At 41.1% G+C, this 15,506-nt stretch overlaps 1 protein-coding gene across 1 annotated transcript in view; it reads right to left on the reverse strand.

Annotated features, from left to right (window-relative positions):
• The window catches only part of GRID1 (glutamate ionotropic receptor delta type subunit 1), a 703,521-nt gene that overhangs the window by 339,085 nt on the left and 348,930 nt on the right, over nucleotides 1-15,506 (reverse strand). The window lies entirely within an intron of this gene.

Consider the following 15,506-nt stretch of genomic DNA (forward strand, 5'->3'; position numbering starts at 1 on the left):
AGAAAGATGAGAAGGAAGCAGCCAAGACCTTTCCAGGAAACCAGAAAATCATATGCAAAGGCCCTGGGACTAGAAAGAGCTGAGTGCTGAGGAAAGGAGGAGTGAGGGACTCAATTGCAGAAGGCAGTAAAGAGAGGGCCCTGTATGGGTGGAGATGGGCAGTAGTCTATGCATAGAGGCCCCTGTGAGGAGTTCAGGTTTTATTTTAAGTTTAATGGAAAACTTTTGAAAAGTCTTAAACGGAAGGTGATATGGTCACATTTACTGTCATTGGTTTATTGAACAATCAGAACTCAAAATACAGACAGTTTCTTTTCCTTCAGTCATTCTACTTGGTTCCAGAATGATACCCCAAACTTAAATTAAGACACTTTTAATTCTTAAAAAGTCCAAGTTCAAAAAACAATTTTTTTAATACAATAAATAAAATTAAAAAAAAAAAAAAGATTGGCAACAGGTGTTAGCAGAGGGCCAATCTTCCTCACCCTCCAAAAAAAAAAAAGTCCAAGTTCATTTTACCCCATTTAATGCTTTCCTTCACTGTCCCCCAAGGCATGGCTAATCTTTCTCCCGGGGGAGGAAGCATGATCTCCTACGAGATTCCTTTCATATCCCTCCCTACTCCTCAGACCCCCACCCCTCTGGCCTACAGGGGCAGAGAGCAAGTATAGAGACATGGCCAGTGTTTTCTGAGGTATCTGATCACCTGTCCATGAGGTGAGGTGCCCCCGGTCTCCCTCTGGCTGGATCCGGATCCTTGATGTTGGTGAGTCCCTCAAATAGAATGTGGAGTGTGAGGGAAAGGGGGATCAGGCATGATTTCATTTTGGGCTCCAGCATCTGGATGGCTGTAGAGCCACTTTGTGAGGTGGGAAAACGGGGAGGAATAGGTTGGAGCATTCTCTTCAGAGTGTGTTAAGGCCAAGGTGTCCGGGAAACATGCAAGCAGGTGTCAAGGCTCAGATAGCAAGTCTGGGCTAGAGACTAACATTTGGAGTAGTTTAACATGTAAATACTTAAAGCCATTGGTATAGATGAGATCACCAAGAGATGGGTACAATGTCCTCCCTTATCCAGGGGGGATGAGTTCCAAGACCCCGAGTGGATGCCTGAAACCACAGATAGTACTTATCCCTATAAACACTGTTTTTTCCTATACATACATAACTATGATAAAGCTTAATTTATACATTAGGCACAGTAAGAGATTAACAACAATAAGTAATAATAAAACAGAACAATTATAACAATACACTGTAACAAAAGTTACCTTAGATCTTAGCAACCTCAGCATGCAATTTTTTTTTCTTTCCTTATTAAAGTGGAGAACTTTCACCTTTTCACTTGAAGGCAGCACTTTACGGCTTCTCTTTGGCATAGCCAAACTGCCAGCATCACTCCTCTTGTGCTTTGGGGCCATTATTAAGTAAAATAAGAGTGACTTGAACACAAGCATTGTGCCACTGCAGTGGTCGATCTGATAACCCAGACAGCCACTAAGTAACTAAGGGCAGGTAGTGTAGACAGCATGGATACTCTGGACAAAAGGATGATTCACGACCTGGACAGGATGGAGTAGGATGGTGTGAGATTTCACCATGCTACTCAGAACAGCATGCAATTTAAAGCATAAGAATTATTTCTGGAATTTTCCATTTAATGTTTTCAGACCGCAGTTGACCACAGGTAACTGAGACTGTGGAAAGCAAAACCACAGATAAGGGGAACTACTGTATAGCAAAAAGAGAAGCGGTACACACTGCCCCCGGGGGACAGCCAACAGGTAGAGTTTGGGCAGGAGAGAGGGAGCCTGTGAGCAGCTGAGAAGAAGGGCCTGTGAAGCAGGAGGGTTTCAGGGTGATGAGAAAATCGTGGAAGACCAGAGAAGAGAACGTGTCAAGGAGGTGGGGTCCAACCTTGTCAAATGTCACAGAGAGGACAAGGAGGGGGGATGAGTGCTGGACTGGAAATATGAGAACAGTTGGCCTTGACAAAGGTCGCTTCAGGGGAGGAAGGGTGACGTCAGTAGCCACACTGTGGTGGGTTGAAAAGTGGACAAAAGGAGAAGGAATGGAGATGGGGGAAACAGGGCAGTAGCTGGAGGGGAGTGTGGGAAAATTTGTAGGGTTTTTTTTTCTTAAAAGATTCTAAAACAAGTTTCTAGGCAGAGCAGCAATGAACTAGTGGAGAGGGGGAAACTGATAGTGCAGGAAAGAGATGGGAAAGGGGGAAAGGAGAGTCCTGGAGAGGGCGAAGGGGATGATTCCAGAGCCCCGGAAGGAAGGGGCTTTTGCAAGAAGGAGGGACACCCACTTGCCCTGGAGTAACAGGATGGGCTCAGGAGCCAAAGGGTGCAAATGCAGGTGGGGTTATAACCTTGGAGATGGGAGATGAGGGGGGTTCCCATCTGATGGCTGAAAATGGGAAGAAAGGACTACAGGGGTTTGAGGGCAGAAGACAAAGTATGAAATGGGGGTTTAGGGAGGTAGAGTAAAAACCCTGGAGATTTGTGACCAACATTGCACAGGAAACCCAGCCACCTGGCTCTTGGATTCTCTACAGCAACACTCATGCTCTGCAACAGGATGCAAAGGTGGTGGCCAGGTTCAGCTCCTGCTGGAGTTTTGCCTGGTGAATATCTCAAAGGAAAGGGATCCAGGAAATTGGGCAGGCAAGAGAGGGGTTATTATGGAACAATATTTTGAAGCTTAACTCCGAAGACATGAAGACAAGGGTTTTGTGAAAAAATGTGGGGTTGGAGGTCTCACTAAGGTTGAAGAATATCTCAGGCGAAGAACTGGGGATGGCTGGAGAATGGTATATTGTGTTTGCGATCTCAGAGATGATACAGTTATCGCTGATGGGCATGTCCACGACAGTGGAAGGCTGAAGTTAGTGGGGAAATGTAATTGGAGATGAAGAGATTAAGGAAATGAAAGGCCAAGACGTGAAAGCCATGAGGAATGAGCCAGATCTGGGATGGAGAAAGAGCCAGAGTAGTCGGTGAATGGTAAGAAAGAGGAGTGAAGTGACCGTGAGGACATGGAGAGGGTGGTGGAGGCAAATGGCACGAGCTAGAAGGAGCAGGGGTGTTGGAGGAAGAAGGAAAAGAAATCGTGTGCAGGTGGTGATATGAAGCAAGGAGGATGCCTCCTGGGGAACATGGAACATGAGGGGAATAAGACCTTCAACCTAACAGCCTGTCCCCAGAGGACAGGCAGGTGTGAGTCAAGGTAAGGAGGGGAAGGGAAGAGAAGGAGGAGGTCAGGGTGTTTTCTGGACCCAGGGCGGCAGTTGCAGACGGAGAGAGGAAGGATGTGGGAGGGGAGGGCAGTGAGGTTGTGCAGGTTCGGTTCGGGGACAGCTTCGACTGAAGTAAGCAAGGACAGTAGCATGGTGGTTGATAGGTGCATAAGGAGAAAGGGACTCAGTTCTAGAGCTGAGGTCTCTAATTCTCTGGTCAATGGTGTGGTTAGTCCCAGGACACTACCACACTTGGGCTATTCTCTGTATAAGGGTTGCCTTTTTTTATATATTAGCAAATGTCTCCAAAGCATAGACACGTATATTAATCAAGGAGGGTTGGGAGGCAATTAAGATTGAAACCCCCTAGTCCCAGGACACGTGTATTTGTGTCCCATTTAATCTCCCCACAAGTCTGCAGAGAAGATATTACTGTTCTAACTTTACATCTGAGGGAAAGGTTCAGAGAAATTAGGTACCACACCCAGGGGCCACAGCTAGTAAGTAATAGAAGAAGAGCATCATTTAGATTTACTTGGTACTTACTCCGTGGCGGACTTGTAGCTAATTGCTTTTACATGCATTGCCTTATTTAATCCTCAAGACAAAATTATAAAGTAAATTATGTTATGTACCCATTTTATAGATGACAGAATTGTGACTTAGAGAGTAAAGAGCTGAGACTTTCCAAAGTCAAAGGCAGGCACCCTTTCCATTGTTGGACATGATTTTCCTTGCACAGCAGCCCGCCCACAGAAGTGCTCCAAGCTCTGTCAGGCAGCTGCCCCATCAAGAGACAGATTTAGATACAGAGCAGTTGCCCCTGCCACAGAGATGGATACCACATCTTTTAAGTTCATTGGACTATGGCCCTGCTGAGCCATCCTCCATGGTGAACCAGCTAATCAGACATGTCCTGGGCCAGGGGCTGCAAGCTGTTTCAATTTTTCAAACACAACAAATAACAGGAAACAAAAATGAGTAAACCAGGCCCAGAAACGGGCTTGACCCAATGCCCCCAAATAGCTCTTCCAACCAAGAAACAGACCCTCCATCTGGGCTTACAGATCTGTGCAGTGACCCGGAGCCTGGCAGCCTGGCCTGTGGGGCAGCCGTGAGGATTGCAGTGATGGCTTCTGTGAGGGGGCAGAGGTAAGACAGGGTGGTTTCCAAGGGGGAAAGCTGACTCAGGATTGAAGTTGCCTGAAATCCAGCCAATAACTGCATTCTCTGCACCCAACATCCCTGCCCTGGAATCACACCCCTGGAATCAGAGGCTGAGGACCACACAGAACCCCTGCTGCCCTCTTCTATGTAACTATAAAACCAAAGAGATACTGGGGGGCCCTAGGATGGAGAAATAGAGGTCTGTCCTGGCCGGAGCACTAGGCATGCACCTCATTTATTGGTGAACTGTGGGATGCTCAGCGTACGATTGTGCAATAGAGACAATGGATGGAATGCATGGTTCACCCTGATGGTCACCTGATGGTCTGGGAACCAAGGCTGGAACCTTATCTCCAGCTACCCAGGCAGGATTAGGACATGTGGCCTGTGATTTTAAAGAGAGAGGCTTCTGTGGACAAGAATCCTCTACTTTTTATTGCACTTTAAAACTTCTTGGAACAATAAGAAGCACCTAATCTGTGAGATTTATTAAGAAGAGAAAATGGTATCTTCAGGCCCTATGACACTGGGCTTATAGTTTTAAACATTTCTGCCCCAGCCCAGACCAGGCTGAAACAGACACAAATGTAAAATTAACCTTCAAAGACCCTGTTTGGTTTCACAAACTTACTAGAAATGTTTTCAAAGGCACATATTTGTGTTTTATACTCTTTTCACTTAGTTTCATGTTAGATTTGAGACTTTCCAAAGTCCAAAGTTAGATTTGCATGTTTTTATCTTATAAACTGATTTTCCAGAAGTAGAATCCTGTACCCATAGAAAATAATGCTGCACCCATAGCAAACTGAAGCTTCACATGTAACAACTCAATGCAGAGGCATCATCCGGGAACAAAGTGGGTCTCAATATGGTATCACAAGCCAATTCTTTGATTTGCCATCTATCAGCTATCCCATATTTGGTTTCTGGGTAGACCAAGTACCCTAAGAGCATGCGGCTAGCAGAGCAGTCCCCAACTAATGAGCAGCTGGATCCTCGGCACCCCATCTGTTGGCTCTGTCTCAGTTTCCAGGGACCTCCCCACCATGGCTACACTCTTCGAGGGTTTCCAGCCTTAGGGGCAAGGAAAGGTTGTGAACCCCACTTAGAGGGCTCCATAAAAACTACACAAGGGAAAAAAACATTCCACAGCTGATTTAGAAGTGCACATCTGGTGAAGAAGCACTGATAGGACATGACGGAGTAGTCACCTCCCCCCATGTTTCTCCCCATGAATGTGGCCATAAAACCTAGACTGAATGCACGGGGCAGCTATTGGAGGAATCTGAGGAGTATATAGTATATAGCGGCAGGAAGATAAGAGGAGAGGACAAGAATTTGAAGTACCACCAAACTAGCTTTAAGTTTACCAAGTTTTTATCCTCTGTTCCTCTCGCCACTTGGCCCTGGACAGGTACAGCAACAAAAGTGCACAGCAGGTCTAGATCACAAAAGCCACAGCTATCTGGCTGAGGGACCATCAAAGGGGAGCCCCCAGGAACAGGAAAGTACTGCGGATCTCACAGAGAGGGAGAAGCTAGGGAAAGTAGCCCCAACAAGTTATTTATTAACTCCTGGGCTCACTTCTGAACTGCTCATGCCTGGACAGGATCCTAATCAGGATATAAAAAACTGAGAACAGTATTTAAAGACAAATTACCATCCTGGTTCCAGACTAGCCACTGGGTGGCACACACACAGGACAGATCAGAAGAGCACTGCACATGCTTTGAAAACTGGACTGACATCAGAAACGGCCCACTGGCAACATGCTAGAGCTTGTGGCCTTAACCTAACTTGCTAAAACAAAAATATCAACGTACATCCTCTACAGGATGTAAATGAGACCAAGGGTCTCATAACATAACATCCAAAATGTCCAAGATAAAATTCAAACACGCTCAGAATAAAAAGAACCAGCAAAATCTCAACTCGCATGGGAAAAGGTAATCAACAGACATCAACTCCAAGATAACAGATGTCGGAATTTTCTAGCAAAGGCTTTAAAACAACTATTATAATAATGTTCCAAGAAGCAATTGTGAATACTCTTAAAACAAATGAGAAAATAAAAGTCTCAACAAAGAAATAGAAGAGCTAAAGAAAAACCAAATAGAAATGTTAAGCTGAAATATACAATACTTTTTTTAAAAAGTCATTGGATCAGGTCAATAGCAGAATGGAGAAGATAAAGGAGTCAATAAACCTGAAGATACATCAATAGAAATTATCCAATCAGAAACAGAGAAAGAAATAAGATTTTTAAAAAATAAACAGAGCCTCAGAGAGTGGTAGAGCAAAAACAAAAGGTCTAATATTTGTGTTAGCAAAGTCGCAGAGTGAGAGGAGAAGGAAAAAAAATGCTGAAGAAATAACAGCTGTAAACTTCCCAAATTTGGTGGAAGTCAAAAACCTATAGATCTAAGAAGTTCAGCAAGTCTCAAACAGGATAAACCTAAAGAAATCAATGTATGGACACATCACAGTCAAACTGCTAAAAACTAGGGACAAAGAAAAAAACCTTGAAAGCAATCAAGTTTATAAATAATAGACTATTTTCTTAATTTCTTCTTGATTTCTCTAAAATACGTTTGATGGCTACAAGAAAAAGAAACATAGCATAGTCTGGTGGGGTTTTTGATAGGTGTACATTTAATATATAAGACAACTATAACATAAATTGGGGGAAAGTAAAGGGAACTAAGTGGTAGTAAGATTTATACATTCACTTGAAGCACTAAAATATTGATTCTCAGTACACTGTGAAAAAGAAAGTATGTATATTGTTACCTCCAAGGCAACCATTGTAAAAAATAATCAAAGAAATATTGTCAAAATCATATACATAAATCCAAAAGGAATGCTAAAAAATATTCAAATAAGAATATTTTCCGGCCACAAGAAGGCAGCAAAGAGGAAAGAAACAAAAAACAAATAAGAAAATGGAAGACCTAAATCTAAACATATCAACAAATGCGTTAAATATAAATACCCTGAACATACCAATCAAAGGACAGATGGTCAGAACAAGTTTTTTAAAAAACACATAAAGCAATAATACCCTGCCTACAAAAACTCACTTCAAATGTAATGATATAAGCAGATTAAAGATAAAAGGACGGAAAAATATATCATGCAAACACATAATCAAATGAAAGTGGCAGCAGCCATATTAATATCAGACAAAGGAGACATCAGAGCAAAGAAAATAACCACGGATAAAGAGGGACATTACATAATAATAAAAGGTGCAATTTCCCAAGAAAATATAACAATCTTAAATGTGTATACATCTAAAAACAGAAATTCAAATATACAAAACAAAACCTGGAGGAACTGAAATGAGAAAGAAACAAATTCATAATTATAGAGACTCCAACACAACTTTCTCAGTAATAGACTGAATTAGTAGATGGAAAATAGTAGACAGAAAACCAGCAAGGATATAGAAGAACTAGACAACCCCCTCAATCTACTAGATCTTATTGACCTTTATAGAACACTTCACACAACGACAGCAGAATACACTTTATTATCAAGTGCACATGGAACATGCCCTAAGAAAGACCACATCTTGATCATAAAACAAATCTTAAAAGATTTTAAATTATTGAATCATAAAAAGTAGATGTTCTGACCATAATGGAATTAAACTAGAAATCAGAGAAAAATAACAAGAAAAGCTTCAAACACTTGAAAACACAGTCATAAATAATCCCTGGGTCAAAGACAGTCTAAATGAAAATCAGGAAAATATTTGCACTAAACAAAAATGAAAATATAGCATTTTACAATTTATGAGATGCAGATAAAGCAGGGATTAGAGGGAAACTGTAGCATCGCAATACTTATACAGGCATACCTTGTTTTATTGCACTTTGCTTTATTGTGCTTTGCAGATATCGCATTTTTTACAAATTGAAGTGTTGTGGCAACCCTTCATTAAGCAAGTCTTTTGGCGTCATTTTTCCAATAGCATTTGCTCACTTCGTGTCTCTGTGCCATATTTTGGTAATTCTTGCAACATTTCAAACTTGTTCATTATTATTATATTTGTTATGGTGACCTGTGATTAGTGATCTTTGATGTTACTATTGTTACTGTGTTGGTGTCACGACGAGCAAAGAAAGTGGTTTCTTGAGAAGGAAGCTACTCCTGGTAAAGATGCTGTGAAGACTGTTGAAATAACAACAGAGGATTTAGAATATGACATGAGCTTAGTTGATAAGGCAGTGGCAGGGTTGGAGAGGATTGATTCTAATTTTGAAAGAAGTTATACAGTGGGTAAAATGCTATCAAACAGCATTGCATGCTACAGAGAAATCGTTCATGAAAGGAAGAGTCAATCGATGTGGCAAACTTCATTGTCATTTTATTTTAAGAAATTGCTACAGCCATCACAAACTTTAGCAACTACCACCCCGTGAGCAGCCATCAGCATTGAGGCAAAACTCTCCACTAGCAAAAAGATTATGACTCACCAAAGAATCAGATGATGGTTAGCATTTTTTAGCAATAAAGGATTTTTTAATTAAGGTATGTACATTTTTTTAGACATAATGCTATTGCACACTTAATAGACTACAGTATAACATAAATATAAGTTTTATATGCCCTGGAAAACCAAAAAATGTGTGTGACTCACTTTATTACAATATTTGCTTTATTGTGGGGGTCTGGAACTGAACCCACAATATCTCTGAGGTATGCCCATATTAGAAAAGAAGAATTCAAAGCAATAATCTAAGCTTCCATTTTGAGAGACTACAAAAAGAAGAGCATATGAAACCCAAAGCAAGCAGAAGGCAGGAAATAATAAAGACATGGTCAGAAATCAAAGAGACTGAAAACATAATACATCAGATAAAATAGATGGAACCAAAATAGGTTCTTTGAAAAGATCAACAAAATTAATAAACCTCTTCAAAGAATAACAAAGAAAAAAGAGAGAGAAGACACAAGTTACCAATGTCAGGAATGTAAGAGGAGACATCACTACAGAGTCCACAGGTATTAAAAGGAAAGTAAAGGAATACAATGAACAACTCTACACACATAAATCCAGCAGCTTAGATGACACGGACTAATTCACTGAAAAATGCAAATACCAAAATTCACACAAGATCAAATCAATAACCTGAATAGTACTATAAGTACTAAATAAAATTAATGCACAGTTAAAAGCTTTCCCAAAAAAAGCTTCAGTACTAGATCATCTTACTGGAAAAATCTACCAAACATTTAAAGAAGAAATAAAACCAATTCTATACAACCTCTTTCAGAAAACAGAAAAGAAGGGTACCCTCCCTCCTCATTTTATGAGGCCAGTATTACTCTACTACCAAAACCAAAGAGAGTACAAAAACAGAAAATTGCAGATCAATATTCCTCATGAGCATAGACAAAAACCTTTAAGAAAGTATTAAATATTAGCAAATTGAATCTAGAAATACATAAAAGAATAAACCATGACCATGTGAGAGCTATCTCAGAGATGCAAGACTAATCCAATATTTAAAAATGAAGCAATGTAATACACTATATTAACAGTCTAAAGAAGAAAATCTACATCAATAGATGAAGAAAACTTATTTGACAAAATTCAGCATGAATTCATGATAAAAACTTTCAGCAAACTAAGAATAACAAAGGACTTCCTCAACTTGATAAAAGGTATCCACAAAAAAAACACTATGTCTAATATTATACTTAATATTGAAAGACTGAAAGCTTTCCCCCTAAGATCAGGAAAAGGCAAAGATATCCACTCTTACTATTCTTATTCCTCATTTTTTTTTTTTTGTGAGGAAGATCAGCCCTGAGCTAACATCTGATGCCAATCCTCCTCTCCTTTCTGAGGAAGACTGGCCCTGAGCCAACCTCCATGCCCATCTTCCTCTACTCCACATGGGATGCCACCATAGCGTGGCTCAACAAGCAGTGTGTTGGTGCGCACCCAGAATCCAAACCAGTGTACGCCGGGCTGCCACAGCAGAGCACGTGCACCCAACCACTTGCGCCACCAGGCCAGCCCCTTATTCCACATCCTATTAGAAGTCATAGTCAGTGCAATAAGACAAGAAAAAGAAATTAAAGCACGTGGATTGGAAAGAAAGAAATAAAACTGACCTATTCACAGTCAACAAGATTGCCTCATTAGAAAGCCCCAATTAATATACAAGACAATTTCAGAACCAAAAATTGAGTTTATCAAGGTAGCAGAATACAAGGTCAACACACATAAATCAATTGTATTTCTCTATATTAACAATATAGAGTTGGAAAACAAAATTTAAAAACAATGCTATTTAGAATAGCTCCAAAAAGAGAAATAATTTATAAAGCTAACGTAACTTTTGAAGAATCTTTCCAAAATATTGATGCAGGAAATCAAAGACCTGAATACATGGAAGGAAAAACAGTGTTCACAGATTGGAAAACTCAACATAGTAATGATGTCAATTCTCCCCAAACTGATCTACGATTTAAGGCAAATATGATCAAAATCCCAGGAGGATTTTTTTAAATACAGACAAGTTGTTTCTAAAATGTATTTGGAAAGGCAAAGGATAGAATAGCTAAAGCAATTTTGAAAAAGTTGAAAGAATCACTTTATCCAATTTTAAGACTTACTATAAAGCTATAGTAATCAAGATAACATGATACTGGTGAAGGGACAGACAAATATATCAGTGGAACAGTGTAGAGTCCAGAAATAGACCCACACAAATATGATCAATTGATTTTAATGGCGCAAAAGCAATTCAATGGAGAAAATTCAACAAATGTTGTAGGAACAACTAAACAGTCATATACCAAAAAAAAAAAAGAGATCTTGAACTAAGCCTCACAACTTACACAAAAGTTAACTCAAAATAAATCAGCCATTCTGGAAAATAAATCAGCCATTCTGGAAAAGTTTGGCAGTTTTAATTTAAGTTAAACACACACTACCATATGATCCAGCAAACCACTCCTGGGTGCTTATCCAAGAAGCATGAAATCTTCACACAAAAGCATGTACACAAATGTTTTCAGTAGCCCTATTCATAATCACCAAAGAGGCTAAACAACCCCAGACATCCTTCAGCAGGTGAATGGATAAACACACTATTGTATATCCAATAAAAATACTACTCTGCAATAAAATGAGTGAGCTAGTGACACACACAGATGAATCTCAGAGGCATTATTCTCAAAAGGCTACATATTGTCTGATTTCATTTATATGACAGTCTTCATATTATAAAACTATCATGATGGAGAAGAGATCAGGGCTAGGGGTGAGGAAATGGTGGGACTATAAAAGAAGAGCATGAGGGAGTTTTTGATGGAATTGTTGTGTATTCTGATTGGAGCAGTGACCCAGTGAATCTCTGTATGTATTAAGATTCAGAGAACTGTAAGCAAAAACAAAACAACAACAAAATGACACAAACCAGATGGGACACTATGGCAGCCCTCAATTAGTCTCCAAGGTCTTGCATGAGAGCTTCTTAGGTTAAAAACTTACAAATGAAACAAAAAACATGTTGAAAACCGGAAGACACAGGAAAATGATAAGGCATTGAGGAGGCAGATGTGGGCCCCCTCCTTAGCCTGGAGCACTGTTCAGTCACTCTTCCCTGAACCTAGCAAGTACTTACAATGCTGGTCCTCAAACTTGCTTGTACACAGAGTCTAAAAAGGTTTTCTAAAGGACTGTGGCCTTGCAAAGGAAGGGCATCTGTTGTGAATGCACATATTCAACTTCACTGGAGTCTGTGACTCTACCACACAGCTTAGCATCTAATGATCCAGAAAGGTCCCTTATCATCTGTGGATATATGTCTGACAATTAGCTTGATTGTTGCAACTACAGCTACGTGAAATGTAGTAGTTTGCTAGGGCTGCTGTAATAAAGTAAGCACAAACTGGGTGGTTTAAAAGAAAGAAATGTATTTTCTCACAGTTCTGGAGGCTAGAAGTCTAACAAAAATCAAGGTGTTGGCAGGGCCATTCTCTCTCCAAAGCCTCTACGGAAGGATCCTGCCTTGCCTCTTCCAGTTGGTGGTAGCCCCACGCATTCCTTGGCTTGTGGCTACATCATTCCAGTCTCTGCCTCTATCTTCACACGGTCATCTTCTCTCTGTGTCTGGGTCATCATATGACGTTCTCCTCTCTGTGTGTGTCTGTGTTCGAATTTCTCTCTTCTGATAAGGACACCAATCATATTGGATTAGGGTCCACCCTAATTAGACCTCATTTTCATTTGGTCACATCTGCAAAGACTTTATTTCCAAATAAGGTCACATTGACAGGTATGGGGACTTCGGACTTCAACATACCTTTTGGGGGGATACAATTCAACCTACAACATCAAGATTTCATAGAAAATAGGAAAGGAAGGGTAAAGCAATAGTACTGGCATTAGTTTGTTTAATGTACTAAAAGCAATTGATTCTAAAGAGGTTCACTGGCATTAAGTCTCTCCTCCCCTTATCCTGAATCACCTTTTTGAATTGCTCAGAAAAACAAAGCATCCTCTGAGTTGTATATTTTAATATAATGCAGGCTGCACCTCTTTTTAAAGTTTTCAAACCAGCCCTCACAGATGTAAAATTTAATGAGTTTTTGTTTGCACTCTCCTGTGTTTCGATTTCCCAGGTCTCAGCAAAATCCTTGTTTAACTGTCTGGCCTTTTCTCAAAATTATCATGGTAGTTACTGGGCCTGGGAGGGGTATAGACAAACCTCTCTCCCCTTACAGCCCCCTAGATAAGCCCCGTGTTCTAGGAAGAAGGAGCCATATTTACCACTGTGTTCTTTTGTTTAAAGGAACTACACTGAATTATGCATACATTAAAAGATCATAGAATTTAAAAATTTTAGTATACAGAAACAAATGTGACATTTCAAAGCCATGGTTGGCGAGGATCATTATACCTTCCTCCACTGGTTTATTTATTCACTCGGTAAATAGTCACTGCGCACATGCTGTGCTCCACACCCCATGGATTGTACTGGGGATACAAAGACGAACAGGACAAAGGCATAAAACCGATAAAAATTCAGTGTCTCAAGTGTTCTCATGGGGTTAGGACAAGGTCCCTCAGGATCTTGGGGCTGCCCTAACTCTTCCTGGAGGGTGAGGGGTAGCTGCCCTCCAACTACTTTGATTCATTTTACCAAGTCAGTGGCAAACCCATAAGGACAAAGACGTCTTCCCTCCTTCTGTCTCCCCTCCCAATGCAGCCCAGAACCTCCAGGCGACCAGAGACACTTGACACATTCACCTAACAAATGAATGTGCACGTCTACAGCACACCAAGCACTGTGTCAGGCAGAGGAGCCAGAGTGACGGTGGAGCGCCACGGGGCGGCTGCCCTCCCTGAGCCCTCATCTACTGAAGACTTGCCCCTAGGAAGCCAGGGGGCTGGGAAACGGGAGCCCTCGGCAGCCGTGGCTGGGAGAGCCCACGAGGCAGCCGACAGCTGCTCATCCAGATATAGCCCTGCTGTCCTGAGAACACGTCAGCTTCTTATTCAAAAACAAGAAGTATTTTTAATTCTCTGGCACTCGTGCCCCACTTAGAACATTGCTTCAGTCAGTAATCAGAGGAACCCAACTGCTCTGGACTCCTAAGAGCTCAGGCAGCTTCTCAAAGGCCACCAGCGGCCAGCAGGTCACGGGGCAGCTGACTTATGAAGCCCCAAGTGGGCCTGACCCCTTCCAGTCATCCCTAGGCCCAAGTACATGGAGAAGGTTGCCATCAGCAGACACCAAATGTGAGGGTAGCTCTCTTTCTGTAAGGCTTTGAAACCTAAGGCCAATGAGTATCTGAAAATGTGTTCAAACACTTGCAAACAGGGAGATGTACATGATAACAAGGCACCACCTATACCCATCTGACAGGCAAAGATTTTGAAGTCTAACAATATCAACCAAGTGTTTGCCAGGATGTAAAAAATAAAGTACAACTAACTTGGAAAGTCTTTGGCAATACTGAGGGCACTGGCCAACACACCCGCCCTACACTGAGCCCGTCCCCCAGCGCACAAGGAGGGCCACGGGCCGTGTTTATCCAGCCCTGCTTGTTACACAGAAACATTAGAAAGTCCCTGTGGGAGATCAAAATTGGCCACCCTGAAATATATCTCTTTACCTTGATTATTTTCTCTGACACACATTTGACCTCCCCCAAACTGCCTAAAGAAATTTAACTCTGGGTGTAGACAGACTAGCAGAGTCCTCCCTAAGCCCATTCTTAACAAAGTTCTGTTTACCAAATACTTACATTTGTAAAGGTATCTCCCTCTGTATAGTGGGAAGAGTGGGGGATGACCTTATCTGTGAAAACTCTTATCAGGACGGAAGAAGAAGAAGAAGACTTAAATCTACATACTCTTGGTTACTCTAATTCCTTCTCTCCAGCCACATTCTCTATAGGTAGCCCTGCAAAGCATTGTCTGACAAACATTTACATTTCCCTCTTTATGTAAATTGTCTTCTTCCCCTCTGAAATCCCAAAACACCACCCACCCCCAACATCCTCCTTTGTCTTTAGCTGAAGATAATATTTAAGATGAGAATCTCTGCTATTGTGTTGAGAAACTCAAGTTTCCCTGGTGTCTCCCATGTATACACGCTATTAAACTTGGCATTATTTTCTCCTGCTAACCTGTCTTTTAATTGTTTGGCCAGCCAGAAGAACCTTAAGGGAAAGGGTAGAGGGGGATTCTCCCTCTCCCCCGACATCCCCAACATCCCCAGTGGAGACACAGGAAGGTAAACTGTTCATACAAAGGAATCCAATCAGCAGCTAAAATGAGGCAAATCCCTATATACTCAGAACTGTAGGATCCCCAAAACATATTGCTGAGTGAGAAATAAAGCAAGTTACAGAATATTATGTACAATAGGATACCACATTCCATCATTCGAACCACAGAAAACATTGCTATATCTGTTAATGGATATGTAGTTAAAATGTAGAAAAACAAGTGCCAAATTAGACACCAAGTTTGGGACAATGCTGCCTTTGAGAAAGGAGAAGGGGAAATGAGTTTGAGGAGAGCAACAAAGGAGGCTTCAACTATATATAATTTTTCATTAAAA

The sequence above is a fragment of the Diceros bicornis genome, chromosome 6, assembly GCF_020826845.1.
Source record: "Diceros bicornis minor isolate mBicDic1 chromosome 6, mDicBic1.mat.cur, whole genome shotgun sequence".
NCBI classification, from domain to species: domain Eukaryota; kingdom Metazoa; phylum Chordata; class Mammalia; order Perissodactyla; family Rhinocerotidae; genus Diceros; species Diceros bicornis.